The 6,760-nt window shown below is 44.3% G+C and overlaps 1 pseudogene; it reads left to right on the top strand.

The window, feature by feature from the left end:
* The first annotated feature begins 4,580 nt into the window (after positions 1–4,580).
* On the top strand, positions 4,581–6,400 carry LOC128852490 (dual specificity protein kinase CLK4-like; annotated as a pseudogene).
* Positions 6,401–6,760: the final 360 nt, after the last annotated feature.

The following is a 6,760-nucleotide window of genomic DNA, read 5'->3' as shown; positions in this document are numbered from 1 at the left end:
TTCTGACTCAGGAAGTCAGACTTTAGTTCTTTGAGGAGTTTCTTATGTCTCCTGTTTTGCCAGATAGGTCACTTTTGTGATGTAAATGATGTCTTTCAATGAATCTAAAGATTTTAGCTAGGCTAATGTTTTTAACAGTCAAAGAGAAATTGTTATTATAATAGTTTCTGTAAATCTCCAATTATTTCTAACATATTTAAACAAACAGTTCAAAAGGAATCTTATCTATTTCTTAACTATTTCTTCTCATATTCCATTCCCAAGTGTTACATATGGATTTCAAAATTCTTGAATACAGTTTTGAATTACTTTACAGTTCAGTCTTTCACAGAGAAAAGCCAAAGCATAAACATAATTTATTTTAATATAGGGCTCAATGGGAGAGTACTAAAGCAATACCTTCCAGATCTTTCAACCTCTAGGACTGTGCTTTAATCAGACAACATATTTCTGGATAATTTAGCAGTAGTCTGCTAAGCAAGCTCAAGTTCAGAAGACCTTATTGCCTGAAGCCAAGGTTGCATAAATAGATTTAGTGGCTCACATTTCACAGAATCACAGAATCACAAGGTTGGAAAGGACCCATTGGATCATCGAGTCCAACCATTCCTAACACTCCCTAAACCATGTCCCTAAGCACTTCATCCACCCGTTCCTTAAACACCTCCAGGGAAGGTGACTCGACCACCTCCCTGGGCAGCCTCTGCCAGTGCCCAATGACTCTTACTGTGAAGAATTTTTTTCTGATATCCAACCTGAACCTCCCCTGACGGAGCTTCAGGCCATTCCCTCTAGTCCTGTCCCCTGTCACTTGGGAGAAGAGCCCAGCTCCCTCCTCTCCACAACCTCCTTTCAGGTAGTTGTAGAGAGTAATAAGGTCTCCCCTCAGCCTCCTCTTCTCCAGGCTAAACAACCCCAGCTCTCTCAGCCGCTCCTCATAAGACTTGTTCTCCAGCCCCCTCACCAGCTTTGTTGCTCTTCTCTGGACACGCTCCAGAGCCTCAACATCCTTCTTGTGGTGAGGGGTCCAGAACTGAACACAGTATTCAAGGTGCGGTCTCACCAGTGCTGAGTACAGAGGGAGAATAACCTCCCTGGACCTGCGGGTGACCCCATTTCTGATACAAGCCAAGATGCCATTGGCCTTCTTGGCCACCTGGGCACACTGCTGGCTCATGTTCAGTCGGCTGTCAACCAGCACCCCCAGGTCCTTCTCTTCCGTGCAGCTCTCCAGCCATTCTTCCCCCAGTCTGTAGCGCTGCATAGGGTTGTTGTGCCCCAAGTGCAGGACCCGGCATTTGGCCTTGTTAAACCTCATGCCATTGGTCTCGGCCCAGCAGTCCAGCCTGTTCAGATCCCTTTGCAGAGCCTCCCTACCCTCCAGCAGATCGACACTTCCTCCCAGCTTAGTGTCATCTGCAAACTTGCTAAGGGTGCACTCGATGCCTTCATCCAGGTCATTGATAAAGACATTGAACAGGGCTGGACCCAGTACTGAGCCCTGAGGAACTCCACTTGTGACTGGCCTCCAGCTGGAGTTAACTCCGTTGACCACCACTCTCTGGGCCCGGCCATCCAACCAGTTTTCAACCCAGGAGAGTGTGCGCCTGTCCAGGCCAGAGGCTGACAGTTTCTGCAGCAGAATGCTGTGAGAAACTGTGTCAAAGGCTTTACTGAAGTCCAAGAAGACTACATCCACAGCCTTTCCCCCATCCAGTAGTTAAGTGATTTTGTCATAGAAGGTGATCAGGTTAGTTTGGCAAGATCTGCCTTTTGTAAACCCATGTTGACTGGGCCTGATCACCCGGTTCTCTTGCATGTGCTTCATGATAGCACTCAAGATTACCTGTTCCATGACTTTCCCTGGCACTGAGGTGAGACTGACAGGCCTATAGTTCCCCGGATCCTCTCTGCAACCCTTCTTGTATATGGGCACAACATCAGCCAGCCTCCAGTCTAGTGGAACTTCCCCAGTCAGCCAGGAAGATGATGGATAGGGGTTTGGAAAGGACATCCGCCAGTTCCTTCAATACTCTTGGGTGGATCCCATCCGGCCCCATAGACTTGTGGGCGTCTAGCTGGGCAAGCAAGTCTCTAACCGCCTCCTCTTGGATCACGGGAGCCTCAATCTGCCCCTCTAACTCTTGGATTTGTAAACAGAAGGAACAACTTTCTTTGATATTAAAGACTGAGGCGAAGAAGGCATTAAGTACCTCAGCCTTGTCCTTATCCCCTGTCACTGTTATTCCTTCTGCATCCACTAGAGACTGGATATTCTCCCTCGTCCTCCTTTTCCTGTTAATGTACTTGTAGAAAGACTTTTTGTTGTCTTTCACAGACTTAGCGAGTTTTAATTCTAGTTGGGCCTTGGCCCTCCTGATTTTTTCCCTGCACGATCTCACTTCGTCCCTGTAGTCCACCCAAGATGCCTGTCCTTTCCTCCAGAGCACATAGAGCTTCTTCTTCTTATTGATGCATCTTGAGATCTCCCTGCTCCACCAAGCTGGCTTTTCCCCCCGCCGGCTCCTTTTCCGGAACATGGGGATGGCCTGCTCTTGAGCTGCTAGGATTTCATTTTTCAAGAGCGCCCAACCCTCATGGGCTCCCTTGCCCTGAAGGACTGTTTCCCACGGGACTTTGCTAATCAACCTTCTGAACAGGCCAAAGTCTGCCCTCTGGAAGTTTAATGAGACTGTTTTGCTAACCCCCTTCTTAACATTTGACAGGTTGATTCCCAAATCTTTTAAGGTAAAGTCTGAATTTGTCAGAATATCTGCAGTGCTGTTTAGTGTTACGGACCAGAAAAACCTCTAATCTGAATTTTTCTTAGGTACTGTGAAAACATCTTCTGTAGCGGAACTAATTTAAATGCTAACGCTTACTTAGGACATGATAATTTTATCAAGAACTGCATGAGGTATTCCTGCAAATGGCTTGCAAAGTTTTTGTTACATTAGGTTGTACTGGAACGCCTGTTAAACTGATTTCTATGGCTGTGACAAGTAATGTGGAGATTTTGACTGTGGAATTTTAAAAATCTGTATCATACTTACAGTAGGGTAACTGTACCATGACTGGAAGGACATACCCACCTACAGAGAGATCACAGTCAGCTGAGGTTTAAATTCTGGTCTAGAGTGACACCAGGCAGACCTTGGTTTCCGAATACTTTTCATTCCCATAGAAGCTATATCTTCAGCTCCCAATGCAAGAACATGTCAAGTGAATATTATTCCACTGAAGCTGCAGATCAATGCACCACTGAGGGGACTGCTGGTGTCACTCAGGTGGAAATCTGGAATGTTTGGTCTGCAAGACTAAAGACAAAAAAACCTTGCAGCTGTGCCTGACTAAGCTGCTTATAACAGTAGTACGTAAATAAGTAGGACAGGGCTGATGGGGCCCTTGGCTAACCTTGAACTATCCGATGTCAGGCTAGAAAATGGATGGGTGGCTATGTGCTTTGTATTTTTACACGTCTGCTTGAAGCTGATTTGTATTAGCTTTCTAGTCTCAGAGCAAACAACTTAGGGCTTCAAGGACTAGACTGGATATTACAGAGTTTCCAGCATGTACACAGGCAGCTCAGAGAGGCTTTCAGTACAGAAAATGGGAGGTCAAATTAAGGGATTGATGTAAATCCATACTCTGAAGTTAGTCTTTCTGCTATCTCAGATTTCTGATTCTAAAAGACAAAGTGCATAATCCTGAAATTTGGCAAGAGCCACTGAAGATGAGTAGCTGTTGCCTTCTCTCTGCCTTGATTTTCTGCTGTTATTGGAACGTTTATGATGTATAAGGTTACAGATTCTGGCATTGCTCAACAACCTTTAAAGAGCAGGTTTGCTTTAGTAGCAAAACATCTATGTATGTTTAATAGCTAAGAAGTTACCTGCAACAAAGCAGACATAACAAAATCTTTTTGATATCGTGAATTTTGTTTGACTACCTGTTACAGCTGTGTAAAAGTTAAGACATTAGCCTGATTTGGATAAGGCCAGTTAACATCTGTCCTTGCTTGGTAGCTAAAGACAGGTGGAATTCATATTCTAAACACCTTTTCTTTGTGATACACTTCAGCAAGGGGACTAGCAAGAAGCTAAGGGTATATGTTGCTTCTGCATCCATCAATCTGTATGCTCTCTGTTTTGTGGCAGGCAGTGAAGCTGACTCACAGTTCACACACTGTTCACCAAGTGGCAGTCCCAGATTTCATATATGCTTTCCTCCCATCTGGTAAGTGGGTGACTCATTTACGACTTAATTCACTACACTCAGTATAAGAATAATTCCTAATGAGTCAGATAGAATGTTTTTGGGGACTCCTGCTGTTGGAGAGCACTTCACCTCTACTGCTCTCCTCATCTGTCTCATACCGTAGGCTGCACTCTAACTTCCAGAGCAGAATCCTTTTACCGGAAGCTCAGGATTGAAGAAACTGCTGCTGCAGTGAAACCACTTCTGGTTTGTGTATGAATTTTAGCTTTGTCTGTCTTACTGACACATAGTCAAGTGGGGGTCAGCCTCACAGATTGTAGTGAATTATACATGTGTTTTCCCACTTTTGCAGTCACTGTGTCCAGATGTCGGGATGGTGTGACTACCATGGACATGTCTGCATTGTTTTTGAGCTCCTGGGGCTCAGCACCTTTGACTTTGAGAGGCAACAGCTTCATGCCATTTAGCCTGGACAACATTAGACACATGGCCTATCAGATCTGCACATCTGTCAACTGTAAGCATGTTCCTTCTTTGCTTTATTTGTTAAAGTTTCTTTGCAGATCCTGCTAACTGTATGAGTTCACTTGCAGTTTTGCTTATGAAGAAGTTAACACATACCGATCTGAAATCAGACAGTATTGTCATTGTGAAGTCTGACTATGTAGAAAAGTACAACCCTGAACTGGTAAGTTGCTGTCCTCTTCACCACCTTCCTCCTCCTCAGCCATCCTCTGCATTTATTTGGTCACTTGCATCCCATTACCTTTCATTTCAGAAACACAAGGAATGTAGACTGAGAAAACCAGGCATCAGACTTGTGGACTTCAGGTGCGCCTGGTATGGTCATGGGTATCATGGCACTTTGGTGACTGCCAGAGCTTACAGAGCTCCCGAAGTGGTCCCGGGTCAGTGGAAGGCTGCTTTTAGCCTGAGCTTAGCCACCTATGAGTTTTTGTGTGCTATTGAACAGAGCTAGAGAAGTGTTTGGCATTTTGCTTGAGCTGCTGAACTGTTTGCAGTCTAGTCTAAACATCAACAAGCTGAATCTTTTCACAGGGCTTGGATGGTCACAGCCATGCGGTGTTTGGAGTATAGGATGTACTCTCCTGGAATACTACCTTGGAGACCTAGTATTTCAGGTAGGGAACTCTGAACATCAAAATGATGGAGCATGTATAACGCTCTCCAACTTGATGAAAGTAGGCTGCATAGAGGTGGGGACTAAGGGGACTGGTCTGTGCAAGAAAGTAGGCTGCATTTCTCTGTAATGCCAAGCTGAAGATAATGGAAGATGTAGGCACCAAGGAACTTTCTCAGCAGCAGATTTTTACAAGTTGCTTTCAGTAGACATTTTGGAAGCAACTTGAAAGGAAGGATCACCGTGTTAACGTTTGGAATTTACAAGGCACCCTAATACCAGATGTGGCTTCATTTATCACCATCAGCAAATATGCCTGAATTCTGTCCTCTTGACAGAATTGCTGAAGTTGAACTTGAAGAAGAAAGTTAAAATAAACCACCAAGGAAAGGTCAAGGGGAAAAAACTCCAATAGCTTGTAACTTCTTTCAGGAAGCAGAGAACTCGAGCCTCTCTTTATTTCCTTGATCAAGTTCAGTTTTTTTGGTTGCAGAGTACAGTCAAAAATTAAGTCAGGCTGGTGTGTGGTTCTTGACAACTTCCTCTTTACAAGGAATGAAAAATGTCTCTCTTGACTTCCCTCCAGACCAATGACAACAAACAACGCCTGGCAATGATGTAGCGATTACTGGGGCCTTTGCCAGAGCAAATGATAAACAGAGTTATTTCATTAATGAAACAGAATTGTTTCTGTAATGTCCGGCTGACCTGGGATGAACACAGTGCTGCTGGGCAATACTTCTCAAGGCATTGTAAACCACTGAAGGTAAGATTATGGGGGAAGATGCTTATGGGCAGAGGAGCTCCAAGTGCAATTCTATGATTGGAAGCCCGTGTTTTGTTGTTATTTTCATGAAGGCATTCGTGGCCTACCATGATTGTGACCGCGAGAACCTGTTTGACCTGACTGAAAAGATGCTGTTGGACCCAGTCACATGCATTACTCTGGAAGAAGCACTGCCATATCCTGCCTTCCTCCTGCTGAAGTGTGAAGAAAGGGCATGGCCTCTTACAGCTGAGGCAGATGAACATGTCTGTTAAAAAATGGAAACTATGTTAAATGCTGTTTGTTTGTTAATGTTTGGTATTTATTTATTTATTTTTTTTAATTTATGCTGAATTCAAATTCGTCTGTTGGAATAATAAGGAAAAGAAACTGATGAGCCCAGTTTTCTTTCCTCTGTAAATGAAAATCTCGGGACACTGCTATTGTGTGTACAGAGCACCCTCTCCTCTGTAGGCCTCCTAAGAGCCAGAAAGTATTAATTTAATTATGGTTTATCCAACCGTCATTGGAAGAGCAAAAGACCTAGGGCTGATGAGTGAGTGGCTGATGCTTCCTTTCTGGGTAAGAGGACAAGTTAACAGCCCTTGCTGTTAACTCTGAGGATGGGCTTTATT

Source organism: Cuculus canorus, chromosome 6 (assembly GCF_017976375.1).
Source record: "Cuculus canorus isolate bCucCan1 chromosome 6, bCucCan1.pri, whole genome shotgun sequence".
Classification (NCBI taxonomy): Eukaryota; Metazoa; Chordata; class Aves; order Cuculiformes; family Cuculidae; genus Cuculus; species Cuculus canorus.
This window is presented reverse-complemented; position numbering and strand designations above follow the sequence as displayed.